Source organism: Nomascus leucogenys, chromosome 18 (genome assembly GCF_006542625.1).
Source record: "Nomascus leucogenys isolate Asia chromosome 18, Asia_NLE_v1, whole genome shotgun sequence".
In the NCBI taxonomy this organism is placed as follows: domain Eukaryota; kingdom Metazoa; phylum Chordata; class Mammalia; order Primates; family Hylobatidae; genus Nomascus; species Nomascus leucogenys.
In genome coordinates, this window is record NC_044398.1 from 44,452,411 (window position 1) to 44,471,373 (window position 18,963).

The 18,963-nt window shown below is 40.2% G+C and overlaps 1 pseudogene; it reads right to left on the reverse strand.

The window, feature by feature from the left end:
- Nucleotides 1-18,963, reverse strand: part of LOC100600559 — a 47,848-nt pseudogene that overhangs the window by 14,738 nt on the left and 14,147 nt on the right.

Sequence of the window (18,963 nt, forward strand, 5' to 3'; positions counted from 1 at the left end):
AAAGGCCCTGTGAGCTATGGTACTGCCTGAGGGGCCTCATCTCCACTGTTTCCCTCATTCTTCACTCTGACCATGCTGGTCACCTTGCCGTTTGTTCCCCAAACTCTAAGAAATGCATTTCTGTCTGTCGTAGCAGTCATCCTGCTGCCTGTAATGTCAGCACTCTTGTCTAATGTTCCTTCAGTCAGGTCACTGTTCAAATGTCAGCTCTCTAGAGAGGCTCTTCCTTATCATTCTACCTAAAACAGCCCCCACTCACTCTGTATCCCTTTACCCTTTATCCTGCTTCCTATTCCTGCTTTTTCTTTCTTTTTTTTTTTTTTTTTTTTTGAGACGGAGTCTCGCTCTGTCACCCAGGCTGGAGTGCAGTGGCGCAATCTCTGCTCACTGCAAGCTCCGCCTCCCAGGTTCACGCCATTCTCCTGCCTCAGCCTCTCCGAGTAGCTGGGACTACAGGCGCCTGCCACCACGCCCGGCTAATTTTTTGTATTTTTAGTAGAGATGGGGCTTCACCATGGTCTCGATCTCCTGACCTTGTGATCCGCCCGCCTCGGCCTCCCAAAGTGCTGGGATTACAAGCGTGAGCCACCGCGCCCAGCCCCTGCTTTTTCATACTACCTTAAGTTCCATCTTCCTAGAATATAAGCTCATAAAAGCAAGAACTGTGTTCCACCTGTCCTCTCCTCTACCCCAGCACTTAGAAGAGTGGCACAGCATCAGCATCCAGTGAGTGTTCATGAATCAAGTCACTGCTTGGCAGCATTCAGCACTGTGACCACAGCTTCTCCTATCTTGAACTCGTTCTCCTTTTATTATCCTCATTTGCTTTTCCTCTTCCCACTCTAGTGGCTACTCCACTGGGGGCTTGTCCCTCAAATGATAATAGTCCTTACCGACCTATTTTCTGTCCACTTTATCTGTTTTTGAGACGGGGTCTCACTCACTTGCCCAGGCTGGAGTGCAGCCTCCACCTCCTGGGCTCAAGTGATCTTCCTGCCTCAGCCTGCCATGTGCCTGGTGCCACAGGCATGTGCCATCATGTCCAGCTAATTTCTTAATTTGTTTTTTGTAGAAATGGGTGTCACTTTATTGCCCAGTCTGGTCTTGAACTCCTACACTTGAGCAATCCTTTCAACTTGGCCTCCCAAAGTGCTGGCATTACAGGTGTGAGATAATGTACCTGGCCTTACTGAGGTGGGCGGATCACGAGGTTAGGAGATTGAGACCATCCTGGCTAACACGGTGAAACCCCATCTCTATTAAAAATACAAAAAATTAGCTGGGTGTTGTGGCGGGCGCCTGTAGTCCCAGCTACTCAGGTGGCTGAGGCAGGATAATGGCATGAACCTGGGAGGCGGAGCTTGCAGTGCGCCGAGATCGCGCCACTGCACTCCAGCCAGGGCGACACAGTGAGACTCCGTCTGAAAATAAATAAATAAATAAATAAATACAAACAAACAAACAAATAAAAAGATACAGGGTCTCATCATCTGGCCCAGGCTGGACTTAAACTGCTGGGCTCAAGTAATTCCCCCACCTCAGCCTCCCAAGTAGCTAGGACTAAAGGCATGAAACCACCATGCCCGGCTCGTCCAATTTCATTCTACACACTTTCTTGGTATTTAAACAGCTGCTGTTGCTCTTCATTCTGTAGCTCTACATCAGATTCATGCTCTAGTCCTGTATATCCAAATGATGACTAGACTCTGCTACTCTGCTCTCTCAAAGGCACATCAAGCTTAGCCCACGTACAAAACTCTCCCTTTTCCAATCCAGCTTTCCCTCCTGCATCACCAATCTCTCTACATCTGGAAGCACCACTCCTGCTTCCCTCTAGCACCTGCTAAGAGTTCCAAACGACTTGCAGCTCCTCGAGAAGGCCTGTATCTGGTCCAGCGCCATTTCACGGCTTTCATTCAAGTGCACAGCAGGAGCCTTCTCCTCTAGACTCTAACTGGTTGCTAAAGAAGTATTGACATAAGTATTTTTTCATTCCTGGCCATGAAGCTGACTTTCCTCTATAAGTTTGTTGTGGGGAGGAGTAAGACTATTTTTAACAATTTGAACAGAATCTGTTATTTAAAATTATAGTTTTACAAAAGGAATTCTGTAGGGATAATGTAAATGTAATGACACAGCTATTGTTTGGTAGACCAACTGGAACCACATTTCTGGGCAACTTCATGAGCAGGCACAGGTGATCAGCAGGGGTAGATTAACCCACATTATCCAAGGAACAAAGAATTGAGGGCAGCAGCTGCCAATGACAACATGCATCAGAATTGCCTGGGGATACAGCCTGGGACTCAGCTTAGACCGACACCAGCATCCCTTCCTGCCCATCGGCCAGATGGTTTTGTTACTGCTCCCCATTCCAAACCCTCCACATGCCCTGGATGTGTGTGCACTGTGTGTGCATGTGTTTACTGAAGTGTTGGGGGAGAAATCAGAGATCCCTTCTGCTGCCTTTAATAGCAATTGCTCTGTGATGAGAAAAGCAATTGTGAGATTTTAAGCCATAATGATGATTCAACTAAAATGTGTGTATTTGCTTTCACAAGTTTCTCTTAAAATTCTGAGATAATTTCAGAAACCTACTGTTATTTAAAAACAGGACCACACCACCCTGTTTTACAAGAAGAATTTCTACAGCTGCTTTATAAATAGAAAATACCTTACCAAACTTACGATTGCAAATTCAGCTGTTAGCCTTATGGCTTTAAACAGAATACGAACAAATCTGAAAACCAATTTGTGTTAAGGATCATACTTAAAATATTCCTCCAAAACCTCTTCTCACTGAAAGAAGAAAGGATGCAATGTAAGTATACATTGAAGAAAAAACCTGAGGTGCTCTTAAGACAGCAGTGTTCACATTTGTGCCCGTGTGTCACTTAACGATAATTTTGATTGGTGAGATGTCTTTTAGTTTTTACAATATGAACAGTAGGCTCCTGAAATACCATAATGATTTAATACTCATCAACATCCACTTAAAGATAATATGAGCTTAAGCTCAGAAAATGTTTATGTTCTTTTTTACCCTTTCCCCCACATAATTCCATCCAAATGTAAGCTATTACTAGGCTTTAATGTCTTACTGACCATATGTCATTCTTCTCTGCAATAAATTTTGAAAAAATAGTTTCCTGTAACCATGAGGCTTTAAGCCTGTGCTGATAAATACAACAGTCACTAGTCACATGTGGCTATTATGCACCTGAGGAAATACATTTTTAAGTTTTTACACCATATAAGTTGATTTAAACTTAATTTTTTTTTTTTTTTTTTTTTGAGATGGATTTTCACTCTTGTTGCCCAGGCTGGAGTGCAATGGTGTGATCTCGGCTCACTGCAACCTCCGCCTCCTGGGTTCAAGCAATTCTTCTATCTCAGCCTCCCGAGTAGCTGGGATTACAGGCACATGCCACCATGCCCAGATAATTTTTGTATTTTTAGTAGAGACAGGGTTTCATCATATTGGTCAGGCTGGTCTCAAACTCCTGACCTCCAGTGATCCCCCCACCTCAGCCTCCCAAAGTGCTGTGATTACAAAGGTGTGAGCCATCACATGCAGAGAACTTAAATTATTTTTAACCCTCTTCATAAAAATCATGCTTCTGTGTTAAAAGTATTTACATATACTTATATAGCTTGATACTACTGACAGTTATCTTTTAAAAAGATATGTTTTCTGTTATTTGGATAGTGTATTTGCTTGTATTATCTCACTAATTAAACATACCTGCAGATCAGTTCTTATTCCAGCATGTACTTTTTACAACACTTTTAAAATAAGATGACTAGATGCCACATGAAATGAGGAGCAAGACTTAAAGATGCCTTTGACTGCAGGCATGAAACAGATACAAATCTATGATGAAAATACAAACTCAGGCAAGGCGTGATGGTTCATGCTTGTAATCCCAGCATTTTGGGAGGCCAAGGTGGGCAGATCCCGAGGTCAGGAGATCGAGACCATCCTGGCTAACACGGTGAAACTCCGTCTCTACTAAAAATACAAAAAATTAGCCTGGCATGGTGGCAGGTGCCTGTAGTCCCAGCTACTTGGAAGGCTGAGGCAGGAGAATGGTGTGAACCCAGGAGGCAGAGCTTGCAGTGAGCTGAGATCGTGCCCCTGCACTCCAGCCTGGGCAACAGAGCAAGACTCCGTCTCAAAAAAAAAAAAGGAAAATACAAACTCAATAAAAGCGACACTTGTTGGGCTGGGTGTGGTGGCTTATGCCTGTAATCCCAGCTCTTTGGGAGGCCGAGGTCAGGAATTCAAAACCAGCCTGGCTAACATGGTGAAACCTCTCTACTAAAAATACAAAATTAGCCAGGCATGGTGGTGGGCACCTGTAACCCCAGCTACTTGGGAGGCTGAGGCAGGAGAACCGCTTGAACCTGGGAGGTGGAGGTTCCAGTGAGCCAAGATGGCACCATTGCACTCCAGCCTGGGCAACAAGAGCAAAACTCCATCTCAAAAAGAATAAAATAAAATAAATAAATAAATAAGTGACACTTACTGTAAGTGGGTGTAACCGTTCATCAAATATGCCCAAAGATCTATCTGCATCTCTATAAAATAAGAATGTGTATTACTTCAAAAACTGTTAATATCTTAGTATAATATCCATTTAGTAAAATAATGCCTCCTGTGTGCCTATGTGCTTTGGTGTTTACTTCACCAAAGCAAACAGTTTTTACAAATTCTCCTTGATACTGACTTGCAGAGGGTTTCCTGACCTCTTCTTCCTCAGCATAGCATGTCCTGTACTGTGAAGTCTTTTATACCATAACCAGTCAGAACTGCCTGTAAGTATTGACCCTCCCTAACAGGCAATGGCAATAAACCAAACACATTGTCACTCCTCTAACCACACACTGAAACACAGAAATGTTTTATGAAGTAGTAGTGGTGGGCAATAATCTCTTTAGAACTTTAATAAATGTAAATGTGATTCAGATTTCCTAGCTTCCCTTAATTTAAACTACTGGAAATAATAAATATATCATGAGAATATACTGCAGATAACTAAAGAGAAACATCAATTTCATTTAAAAGTACAACTGGCCAGTGCAGTGGCTCATGCCTGTAAAATCCCAGCACTTTGGGAGGCCAAAACAGGTAGATCACTTGAGCTCCTTTAGCAGTTCGAGACCAGCCTGGGCAACATGACGAAACCCTGTCTCTACCAAAAATACAAAAAAAATTATCCAGGCATGCTGACACACGTCTATGGTCCCAGCTACTCAAGAACCTGAGGGGAGAGGATTGCTTGAGCTGAGATTATGCCAATAGACTCTAGCCAAGTGACAGAGTGAAACTCGGTCTTAAAAAGAAGGTACCACTATCATTCTCAAAAATAAATGAAGCTGTCACTCATTCACAAGGAAATGTGTCACTTATGTCACAAGGAAAATAAGTATTTGTTTCCAAAGACAAAATTTAAGCTTTCCCGAGGACTTTGAAAAATTGTTCCTTCTACTGTAAGCTTGACAGCTTCTCAATACTTAAAGACATTTTAAAATAAGATTGGTGGAGGGGTGGAGCCAAGATGGCCAAATAGGAACAGCTCCGGTCTACAGCTCCCAGCCTGAGCGACACAGAAAGTGATTTCTGCATTTGTGTTTGAGATACCAGTTTCATCTCACTAGGGAGTGCCAAACAGTGGGTGCAGGACAGTCAGTGAAGCGCACTGTGTGTGAGCCAAAGCAGGGTGAGGCATTGCCTCACTCGGGAAGCACAAGGGGTCAGGGAGTTCCCTTTCCTAGTCAAAGAAAGGAGTAACAGATGGCACCTGGAAAATCGACTCAGTCCCACCCCAATACTGCGCTTTTCCAACGGGCCTGGAAAAAGGCACACTAGGAGATTTTGTCCCACACCTGGCTCGGAGGGTCCTATGCCCACGGAGTCTCACTGATTGCTAGCACAGCAGTCTGAGATCAAACTGCAAGGAGGCAGAGAGGCTGGGGGAGGGGCGCCTGCCATTACCCAGGCTTGCTTAGGTAAACAAAGCAGCCAGAAAGCTCGAACTGGGTGGAGTCCACCACAGATCAAGGAGGCCTGCCTGCCTCTGTAGGCTCCACCTCTAGGGGCAGGGCACAGACAAACAAAAACTCAGCAGGAACCCCTGCAGACTTAAATGTCCCTGTCTGACTGACAGCTTTGAAGAGAGTAGTGGTTCTCCCAGCACACAGCTGGAGATCTGAGAATGGACAGACTGCCTCCTAAAGTGGGTCCCTCACCCCTGAGCAGCCTAACTGGGAGGCACCCCCCAGTAGGGAAAGACTGACACCTCACTCGGCTGGGTACTCCTCTGAGACAAAACTTCCAGAGGAACTATCAGACAGTGGAATTTGTGGTCTCATGAAAATCCGCTGTTCTGCAGCCACCTCTGCTGACACCTAGCAAACAGGGTCCGGAGTGGACCTCTAGTAAACTCCAACAGACCTGCAGCTGAGGGTCCTGTCTGGTAGAAGGAAAACTAACAAACAGAAAGGACATCCACACCAAAAACCCATCTGTACATCACCATCATCAAAGACGAAAAGTAGATAAAACCACAAAGATGGGGAAAAAGCAGAGCAGAAAAACTGGAAACTCTAAAAAGCAGAGCAACTCTCCTCCACCAGAGGAACACAGTTCCTCACCAGCAACGGAACAGAGCTGGATGGAGGATGACTTTGATGAGTTGAGAGAAGAAGGCTTCAGACGATCAAACTACTCCCAGCTACGGGAGGAAATTCAAAACAATAGCAAAGAAGATAAAAACTATGAAAAAAAAATTAGAAGAATGGATAACTAGAATAACCAATGGAGAGAAGGGCTTAAAGGAGCTGATGGAGCTGAAAGCCAAGTATCGAGAACTACGCGAAGATTGCAGAAGGCTCAGTAGCCGATTCGATCAACTGGAAGAAAGGGTATCGCTGATGGAAGATGAAATGAATGAAATGAAGTGAGAAGGGAAGTTTAGAGAAAAAAGAATAAAGAGAAATGAACAAAGCCTCCAAGAAATTTGGGACTATGTGAGAACACCAAACCTACGTCTGATTGGTGTACCTGAAAGTGACGGAGAGAATGGAACCAAGTTGGAAAACACTCTGCAAGATATTATCCAGGAGAACTTCCCCAATCTAGCAGGGCAGGCCAACATTCAGATTCAGGAAATACAGAGAATGCCACAAAGATACTCCTCGAGAAGAGCAACTCCAAGACACATAATTGTCAGATTCACCAAAGTTGAAATGAAGGAAAAAATGTTAAGGGCTGTTAAGGGCAGCCAGAGGGAAAGGTCGGGTTACCCACAAAGGGAAGCCCATCAGACTAACAGCTGATCGCTCGGCAGAAACTCTACAAGCCAGAAGAGAGTGGGGGCCGATATTCAACATTCTTAAAGAAAAGAATTTTCAACCCAGAATTTCCTATCCAGCCAAACTAAGCTTCATAAGTGAAGGAGAAATAAAATACTTTACAGACAAGCAAATGCTGAGTGATTTTGTCACCACCAGGCCTGCCCTAAAAGAGCTCCTGAAGGAAGCACTAAACATGGAAAGGAACAATCGGTACCAGTCTCTGCAAAAACATGCCAAATTGCAAAGACCATCGAGGCTAGGAAGAAACTGCATCAACTAACGAGCAAAATAACCAACTAACATCATAATGACAGGATCACATTCACACATAACAATATTAAATTTAAATGTAAATGGGCTAAATGCTCCAATTAAAAGACACAGACTGGCAAACTGGATAAGGAGTCAAGACCCATCAGTGTGCTGTATTCAGGAAACCCACCTCACGTGCAGAGACACACATAGACTCAAAATAAAGGGATGGAGGAAGATCTATCAAGCAAATGGAAAACAAAAGAAGGCAGGGGTTGCAATCCTAGTCTCTGATAAAACAGACTTTAAACCGACAAAGATCAAAAGAGATAAAGAAGGCCATTACATAATGGTAAAGGGATCAACTCAACAAGAAGAGCTAACTATCCTAAATATATATGCACCCAACACAGGAGCACCCAGATTCATAAAGCAAGTCCTGAGTGACCTACAAAGGGACTTAAACTCCCACACAATAATAATGGGAGATTTTAACACCCCACTGTCAACATTAGACAGACCGATGAGACAGAAAGTTAACAAGGATATCCAGGAATTGAACTCAGCTGTAAACAAAGTGGACCTAATAGACATCTACAGAACTCTCCACCCCAAATCAACAGAATATACATCTTTTTCAGCACCACACCACACCTATTCCAAAATTGACCACATAGTTGGAAGTAAAGCTCTCCTCAGCAAATGTAAAAGAACAGAAATTATAACAAACTGTCTCTCAGACCACAGTGCAATCAAACTAGAACTCAGGATTAAGAAACTCACTCAAAACCGCTCAACTACATGGAAACTGAACAACCTGCTCCTGAATGACTATTGGGTACATAATGAAATGAAGGCAGAAATAAAGATGTTCTTTGAAACCAACGAGAACAAAGACACAACATACCAGAATCTCTGGGACACATTCAAAGCAGTGTGTAGAGGGAAATTTATAGCACTAAATGCCCACAAGAGAAAGCAGGAAAGATCCAAAATTGACACCCTAACATCACAATTAAAAGAACTAGAAAAGCAAGAGCAAACACACTCGAAAGCTAGCAGAAGTCTAGAAATAAATAAAATCAGAGCAGAACTGAAGGAAATAGAGACACGAAAAACCCTTCAAAACATTAATGAATCCAGGAGCTGGTTTTTTGAAAAGATCAACAAAATTGATAGACCACTAGCAAGACTAATAAAGAAGAAAAGAGAGAAGAATCAAATACACGCAATAAAAAATGAAAAAGGGGATATCACCACCGATCCCACAGAAATACAATCTACCATCACAGAATACTACAAACACCTCTATGCAAATAAACTAGAAAATCTAGAAGAAATGGATAAATTCCTCGACAAATACACCCTCCCAAGACTAAACCAGGAAGAAGTTGAATCTCTGAATAGACCAATAACAGGTTCTGAAATTGTGGCAATAATCAATAGCTTACCAATCAAAAAGAGTCCAGGACCTGACGGATTCACAGCTGAATTCTACCAGAGGTACAAGGAGGAACTGGTACCATTCCTTCTGAAACTATTCCAATTGATAGAAAAAGAGGGAGTCCTCCCTAACACATTTTATGAAGCCAGCATCGTCCTGATACCAAAGCCTGGCAGAGACATAACCAAAAAAGAGAATTTCAGACCAATATCCTTGATGAACATTGATGCAAAAATCCTCAATAAAATACTGGCAAACCGAATCCAGCAGCACATCAAAAAGCTTATCCACCGTGATCAAGTGGGCTTCATCCCTGGGATGCAAGGCTGGTTCAACATATGCAAATCAATAAATGTAATCCAGCATATAAACAGAACCAAAGACAAAAACCACATGATTATTTCAATAGATGCAGAAAAGGCCTTTGACAAAATTCAACAACTTTTCATGCTAAAAACTCTCAATAAATTAGGTATTGATGGGACGTATCTCAAAATAATAAGAGCTATCTATGACAAACCCACAGCCAATATCATACTGAATGGGCAAAAACTGGAAGCATTCCCTTTGAAAACTGGCACAAGAGAGGGATGCCCTCTCTCACCACTCCTATTCGACATAGTTCTGGAACTTCTGGCCAGAGCAATCAGGCAGGAGAAGGAAATAAAGGGTATTCAATTAGGAAAAGAGAAAGTCAAATTGTCCCTGTTTGCAGATGACATGATTGTATATCTAGAAAACCCCATTGTCTCAGCCCAAAATCTCCTTAAGCTGATTAGCAACTTCAGCAAAGTCTCAGGATACAAAATCAATGTACAAAAATCACAAGCATTCTTGTACACCAATCACAGACAAACAGACAGCCAAATCATGAGTGAACTCCCATTCACAATTGCTTCAAAGAGAATAAAATACCTAGGAATCCAACTTACAAGGGATGTGAAGGACCTCTTCAAGGAGAACTACAAACCACTGCTCAATGAAATAAAAGAGGATACCAACAAATGGAAGAACATTCCATGCTCATGGGTTGGAAGAATCAATATCGTGAAAATGGCCATACTGCCCAAGGTAATTTATAGATTCAATGCCATCCCCATCAAGCTACCAATGACTTTCTTCACAGAATTGGAAAAAATTACGTTAAAGTTCATATGGAACCAAAAAGGAGCTCGCATTGCCAAGTCAATCCTAAGCCAAAAGAACAAAGCTGGAGGCATCATGCTACCTGACTTCAAACTATACTACAAGGCTACACTAACCAAAACAGCATGGTACTGGTACCACAACAGAGACATAGATCAATGGAACAGAACAGGGTCCTCAGAAATGATGCCACATATCTACAACTATCTGATCTTTGACAAACCTGACAAAAACAAGAAATGGGGAAAGGATTCCCTATTTAATAAATGGTGCTGGGAAAACTGGCTAGCCATATGTAGAAAGCGGAAACTGGATCCCTTCCTTACACCTTACACAAAAATTAATTCAAGATGGATTAAAGACTTAAATTAAAATCCTACAAGAAAACCTAGGCAATACCATTCAGGACATAGGCATGGGCAAGGACTTCATGTCTAAAACACCAAAAGCAATGGCAACAAAAGCCAAAATTGACAAATGGGATCTAATTAAACTAAAGAGCTTCTGCACAGCAAAAGAAACTACCATCAGAGTGAACAGGCAACCTACAGAATGGGAGAAAATTTTTGCAACCTACTCATCTGACAAAGGGCTAATATCCAGAATCTACAATGAACTCAAATTTACAAGAAAAAAATAAACGACCCCATCAAAAATTGGGCGAAGGACATGAACAGACACTTCTCAAAAGAAGACATTTATGCAGCCAAAAAACACATGAAAAGATGCTCATCATCACTGGCCATCAGAGAAATGCAAATCAAAACCACAGTGAGATACCATCTCACACCAGTTAGAATGGCCATCATTAAAAAGTCAGGAAACAACAGGTGCTGGAGAGGATGTGGAGAAATAGGAACACTTTTACACTGTTGGTGGGACTGTAAACTAGTTCAACCACTGTGGAAGTCAGTGTGGCGATTCCTCAGGGATCTAGAACTAGAAATACCATTTGACCCAGCCATCCCATTACTGGGTATATACCCAAAGGACTATAAATCATGCTGCTATAAAGACACATGCACACGTATGTTTATTGCGGCACTATTCACAATAGCAAAGACTTGGAACCAACCCAAATGTCCAACAATGATAGACTGGATTAAGAAAATGTGGCACATATACACCATGGAATACTATGTAGCCATAAAAAATGATGAGTTCATATCCTTTGTAGGGACATGGATGAAACTGGAAAACATCATTCTCAGTAAACTATCGCAAGGACAAAAAACCAAACACCGCATGTTCTCACTCATAGGTGGGAATTGAACAATGAGAACTCATGGACACAGGAAGGGAAACATCACACTCCGGGGACTGTTGTGGGGTGGGGGGAGGGGGAGGGACAGCATTAGGAGATATACCTAATGCTAAATGATGAGTTAATGGGTGCAGCAGAACAACACGGCACATGGATACATATGTAACAAACCTGCACATTGTGCACATGTACCCTAAAACCTAAAGTATAATAATAAAAAAATAAATAAATAAATAAATAAATAAAATAAGATTGGTGGTTAAATTAATAAAAGTGATTTCTGATACAATAAAACATACACCAATATTTTCTAAATAACCAATGCTTAATATTATAAATGCAAATATGTGGGGAAAGAACAACTTATTGTGCAAGAAAGATCGGTGAGTACTGATGGTATACATTTGCTAATACGTAAAATGCCACTATAACTAATTTAAGAAACTAGCACTTGTGAAGTTTTGATTTAGTATTAAAGAATACCCAAACTGTCTTAAAGCTTTAAAAATACACCTTTTACCAACTATATATTTGCATGAGTCTAGATCATCTTATTGCTTCTTTAAAGCAAATTGCAAAGACAGAGAGAATTCAGCTGCCTTCTATTAAGCTTAACACCACAGATTTTCAATAATATAAATACATGACACACTTTTTACTCAACGTTTTATCATAGAAAAGCTATATTTTCATCCAAAAATTTATGATAACAATATTGTTCTCAAGGAATATTTTCTATTTGCCACAACCTGGGTCATGGGTTACTACTGACATCTAGTTGGTAGAGGCCATCAATGTTGCTAAACTTTCTGTAATGCACAGGACAGTCCTCACAAAGCATTATCTAGCTCATGATAGCAATAGTGTTAAGGCTGTGAAATCTAAACTAAAAATAGATTTTGAAAAAAATATAAATTTTATATTTCTATCACAGTAAATATCAATATAATCAATATAAAATCATACTCATTGGGATACTCAATCATTTAAGAATTTAAAAAGTCTCAAGGATGAAAGAAAACACAAATAATTTGCTTCGATATTTTAGTAGGCACAATACAGCTTATGATGTCTAGAGCTGTGACCTAATGCTGAGCTTGATATCATGCAAAGTAATTAGCCAGAATAACAAGACAGGTTTTAGAAAAGCTCATCTTTGCTTGATATGATAATATATCACCAAGGTCACACTGTGGAAAGAAAAAAATATTCATAACAATAAATGTTATCATTTGTTAGGCTTGAAGACACTTTTTAAAAGGGGGGCAGAGGAAACACTCCTAGCGGCTCTGAAATTCAAATCTTATAGTTCAGAACAGTATCATAAGGGCACTTTCTTGTTTTTGTTTCTTAGCTTTTAGCAAAAATATGAGAACGAAAATGCAAGGCAGTATGCTTTTAGAAGACATGTTTCTGTTGATGAGTCTAATATATAAATAACAACGTATTTCCCTGTTATACGCTCTTCTACCCACAAAACCTTTCATCCCATGCAATTTATTTTATGCATTTATTTTTTGACCCAGAGTCTCACTCTGTCACCCAGAATAGAGTGCAGTGGCATGATCTTGGCTCACCAAAACTTCCACCTCCCAGGTACAAGCAATTCTCGTGCCTCAGCCTCCCAAGAAGCTGGAACTACGGGTTTGCACCACTACGCCCAGCTAATTTTTGTACTTTTAGTAGGGACAGGGACTCACCATGATGGCCAGGTTGGTCTCAAACTCCTTGCCTCAAGTGATCCGCCTGCCTTGGAACTCCCAAAGTGCTGGGATTACAGGCATGAGACACCGCACACAGCTTCATGCAGTTTACATCTATGTGTCCATATGTTTAAGACATACAGTAGTGTTTTCTTTTTTAAGGTGTTAGGTCCTGCATTTTAGTTTAGTTCACTATCTCCTCGCAGCCATTTTAAATTATTTCCCTAAAAATACATAATGAAAGTACTTTATAACAAAATTATTTGAAATCACTTTTGCATAATTATTAAAAAATATATTAGTAAACATAAGCACACAGGAAATCAATGATAGGTGCAGTGATCCTAAAATAAGCTGTGCTAACAAGGCAGTGTAACACAACACAGTGTAATGTGAATGGCAGGTACCTTCAACTAGTTTAACTGAAATATTTATGAAAAGATACACCTCTTCAGATATATGTAACTGTATTCCTAAGTTACTCACAGATGCTGTGTATCACAAAACAAGAGGTTCTCTTGCATAAGTTATGTGCTTCCATTTGCCCTCAGCATCCAGAATGAGGCTCAGAATAACTGAGGGAAGGCAAATCTGAATTTTAGTAATAGGTCTATACAATATTAGCATTTTTAAAAAGCCTGTAACATTAGCACTTAAGATGGATATGTCTATAGTGCTTCAAGTAGTTTTCATCTCTAGAATCATTTTAAAATCACAGAATTTGAAGTTACATGCTGGAAAGGACCAATGACCTTATATGACATTTAATCCAACACTAATTTTACAGATCAGGGAAAGAAACCTTAAAACTGACTTGCCCAAGGTCCCACCAAATAGGAGCAGTTTCTCGTCCTAAATTCAAATTAAGCAGTGTCTCTCAAACTTTGCTGCACATTAAAATCAACTGAGGAGCTTTAATAACTTCCTCATTTTCAACATGAGACTTTTTGATTTAATTAATTAGCATTGGGTAGGACTTTGGGCATCAGGGTTGTTGTTAAAAATTTCCCTGGTGATTTCAAAGTGCAGCGAAGTTTGGAATGATTGAGTTGGGGTGAAAATCAGAATCTTCTGGGATGCTTTTCTTCACATGACGATGCCTCACATCCATTCCTATTTTTCTAAAGGGCTTCTGAGTGCCTAGAGATAGAGGGAAGATTGAGGTGGGAAGATACAAATGTTTGCAGACACGTATTTTGAAAACAAACCTTGCAAAAGTGATCCCAATGGGTTCCATCTACCCCATCGACAACAGTGCACTACTAACCTGTAATAAACATTTTTCAAAATATTTTCTTGAAGCCAATGTGCCCTATTAATTTGCTCAATAAACCTTTATTTCACTAATAGTGAATATACCAAATGATAATTTCTCGAACTTGTTGATCGGAAATTAAAACTTACTTTACTTTCAGAAGTAGACTTCTAAAAATTAGAATAATGAGGAAAAAAGCATGAAATTTGTTTGAGCGAGATTAATGGAGTAATGTTTAAAACTCCTTTTAAACTGCATGCTATCACATCAAAACTTTTGAATTCAGAAGAAGCCAGGGACATAAGCCAGAGTGACTTGTTTTTGTTGTTGTTGTTGCTCAAGGATTTAGAGGCTTAGCTGAATACAGACATCAGTGATTACTCAATAGGTCCCAAAGCTCAGGACTTGAGACAGGGTTTGAATCCAGTTTTTACTGAAACACAATTTCATCTCTACTACTGTGATAAGGGAGAGAGGGAAGTGACATTATCATGAGTGTAAAGTTGCCTCTTTGTTGTTGTTGTTGTTGTTGTTACTGGTTTTAGAAATGGAGTTTCTCTCTTGTTTCCCAGGCTGGAGTGCAATGGCGTGATCTTGGCTCACTGCAACTTCTGCCTCCTGGGTTCAAGCGATTCTCCTGCCTCAGCCTCCCAAGTAGCTTGAATTACAGGCACCCCCCATTACACTCAGCTAATTTTTGTATTTTTAGTAGAGACAGGGTTTTGCCATGTTAGCCAGGCTGGTCTCGAACTCCTGATCTCAGGTGATTGGCCTGCCTTGGCCTCCTGACCTGCTGGGATTACAGTCGTGAGCCACCATGCCTGGCCGCCATGTTTTTTAAATTATACTTTAAGTTCTGGGATACATGTGTAGAACGTGCAGGTTTGTTACATATATATACATGTGCCATGGTGGTTTGCTGCACCCCTCAACCCATCATCTAGGTTTTAAGCCCTGCATGCATTAGGTATTTCTCTTAATGCTTTCCCTCCCCTTGCCTCCGACCCCCTGACAGGCCCTGGTGTTTGATATTCCCCTCCCTGTGTCCATGTGCTCTCATTGTTCAACACCCACTTATGAGCGAGAACATGCAGTGTTTAGTTTTCTGTTCTTGTCTTAGTTTGCTGAGAATAATGGTTTCCAGCTTCATCCATGTCCCTGCAAAGGACATGAACTCATTATTTCTTATGGCTGCATATTATACCATTGTGTATATGTGGCACATTTTCTTTATCCAGTCTATCATTGATGGGCATTTGGGTTGGCTCCAAGTCTTTGCTATTGTAAATAGTGCAGCAATAAACACACATGTGCATGTGTCTTCATAGTAGAATGATTTATAATCCTTTGGGTATATACCCAGTAATGGGATTGCTGGGTCAAATGCTATTTCTGGTTCTAGATCCTTGAGGAATCACCACACTGTCTCCACAATGATTGAACTAATTTACACTCCCACCAGCAGTGCAAATCATTTCTATTTCTCCACATCCTTTCCAGCATCTTGTTTCCTGACTTTTTGATGCTCGCCATTCTAACTGGCATAAGATGGTATCTCATTGTGGTTTTGATTTGCATTTCTCTAATGACCAGTGATGACGAGCTTTTTTTCATATGTTTTTTGGCCACACAAATGTCTTCTTTTGAGAAGTGTCTCTTCATATGCTTCACCCACTTTTTGATGGGCTTGTTTTTCTCTTGTAAATTTGTTTAAGTTCCTTGTAGACACTGGATACTAGGCTTTTGTCAGATGGATAGATTGCAAAAATTTTCTCTCATTCTGTAGGTTGCCTGTTCACTCTGATTATAGTTTCTTTTACTGTGCAGAAGCTCTTTAGTTTAATTAGATTCCATTTGTCAATTTTGGCTTTTGTTGCCATTGCTTTTGGTGTTTTAGACATGAAGTCCTTGTCTATGCCTATGTCCTGAATGGTATTGCCTTGGTTTTCTTCTAGGGTTTTTATGGTTTTAGGTCTAACATGTAAGTCTTTAATCCATCTTGAATTAATTTTTGTATAAGGTGTAAGGAAGGGATCCAGTTTCAGCTTTCTACATATGGCTAGCCATTTTCCTAACACCATTTATTAAATAGGGAATCCTTTCCCCATTGCTTGTGTTTGTCAGGTTTGTCAAAGATCAGATGGTTGTAGACTTGTGGCATTATTTCTGAGGCCTATGTTCTGTTCCATTGGTCTATACATCTGTTTTGGTACCAGTACCATGCTGTTTTGGCCAATGTAGCCTTGTGGTATAATTTGAAGTTAGGTAGCATGATGCCTCCTGCTTTGTTCTTTTTGATTAGGATTTTCTTAGCTAATACAAGCTCTTTTTTGGTTCCATATAAAATCTAAAGTAGTATTTCTAATTCTGCAAAGAAAGTCAATGGTAGCTTGATGGAAATAGGATTGGATCTGTATATTACTTTGGCCAGTGTGGCCATTTTCACAATACTGATTCTTCCTATACATAAGCATGGAATATTTTTCTATTCATTTGTGTCCTCTCTTACTTCCTTGGGCATGTTTTGTAGTTCTCCTTGAAGAGGTCCTTCACATCCCTTTTAAATTGTATTCCTAGGTATTTTATTCTCTTTGTAGCAACTGTGAATGGGAGTTCACTCATGAGTTGGCTCTCTGTTTGTCTATTATTGATGTATAGGAATGGTTGTGATTTTTGCACACTGATTTTGTATCCTGAGACTTTACTGAAATTGCTTTTCAGCTTAAGGAGCTTTTCAGCTGAGACGATGGGGTTTTCTAAATATATAATCATATCATCTGCAAACAGAGACAATTTGACTTCCTCTCTTCCTATTCAAATATGCTTTATTTCTTTCTCTTGCCTGATTGCCCTGGCCAGAATTTCCAAAATTTCCAATACTATGTTGAATAGGAGTGGTGAGAAAGGGCATCCTTGCCTTGCACTGGTTTTCAAAGGGAATGCTTCCAGGTTTTGCCCATTCAGTATGATATTGGCTGTGGGTTTGCCATAAATAGCTCTTATTATCCATCAATACCTAGTTTATTAAGTGTTTTTAGCATGAAGGGGTGTTGAATTTTATTGAAGGCCTTTTCTGCATCTATTGAGATAATCATATGTTTTTTCTCATTGGTTCTGTTTATGTGATGGATTACATATATTGATTTGTGTATGTTGAATCAGCCTTGCATCTCAAGGTTGAAGCTGACTTGATCATGGTGGATAAGCTTTTGATGTGCTGCTGGATTCAGTTTGCCAGTATTTTAATGATAATTTTCACGTCGATGTTCATCAGGGATATTGGTCTGATATTTTCTTTTCCTATTGTGTCTCCACCAGGTTTTGGTATCAGGATGATGCTGGCCTCATAAAATGAGTTAGGCAGGAGTCCCTCTTTCTCTATTGTTTGGAATAGTTTCAGAATGGTACCAGCTCCTCTTGTACCTCTGGTAGAATTTGACTGGGAATACATCTGGTTCTGGACTTTTCTTAGTTGTTAGGGTATTAATTACTGCTTCAATTTCAGAACTTGTTATTGGTCTATTCATGGATTCAACTTCTTCCTGGTTTAATCTTGGGAGGGTGCATGTGTCCAGGAATCTATCCATTTCTTCTAGATTTTCTAGTTTATTTGCATAGAGGTGTTTATAGTATTCTCTGATGGTAGTCTGTATTTCTGTGGGATTGGTGGTAATATCCCCTTTATCACTTTTTATTGCATCAATTTGATTCTTCTCTCTTTTCTTCTTTATTCATCTGGTTAGCAGTCTATCTATTTTGTTAAACTTTTCAGAAAACCAGCTCTTGGATTCATTGATTTTTTGAGGGGACTTTCGAGTCTCTATCTCCATCAGTTCTGCTCTGATCTTAGATATTTCTTTCCTTCTGCTAGCTTTTTGAATTTGTTTGTTCTTGCTTCTCTAGTTCTTTTAATGGTGATGTTAGGGTGTTGATTTTAGATCTTTCCCGCTTTCTGATCTGAACATTTAGTGCTACAAATTTCCCTCTAAACACTGCTATAGCTGTGTCCCACAGATTCTGGTATGTTGTGTCTTTGTTCTCATTGGTTTCAAACAGCTTCTTTATTTCTGCCTTAATTTCATTATTTACTCAGTAGTCATTCAGGAGCAGGTTGTTCTTAGTAGTCATTCAGGAGCAGATTGTTCAGATTCCATATTGTTGTACAGTTTTGAGTGAGTTTCTAAATCTCGAGTTCTAATTTGATTGCACTGTGGTCTGATTGCCATTCTTTTGCATTGGCTCAGGAGTGTTTTGCTTCCATTTAAGTGGTCCATTTTAGAATAAGTGCTGAGAATAATGTAGATTCTGTTGATTTGGGGTGGAGAGTTCTGTAGATGTCTTGTAGATCTGCTTGGTCCAGAGTTGAGTTCAAGTCCTGAATATCCTTGTTAATTTTCTGTCTCGCTGATCTCTCTGATATTGACAGTGGGGTGTTAAATCCTCCCACTATTATTGTGTGGAAGTCTAAGTCTCTTTGTAGGTCTGTAAGAACTTGCTTTATGAATCTGAGTGCTCCTGTATTGGGTACATATATATTTAG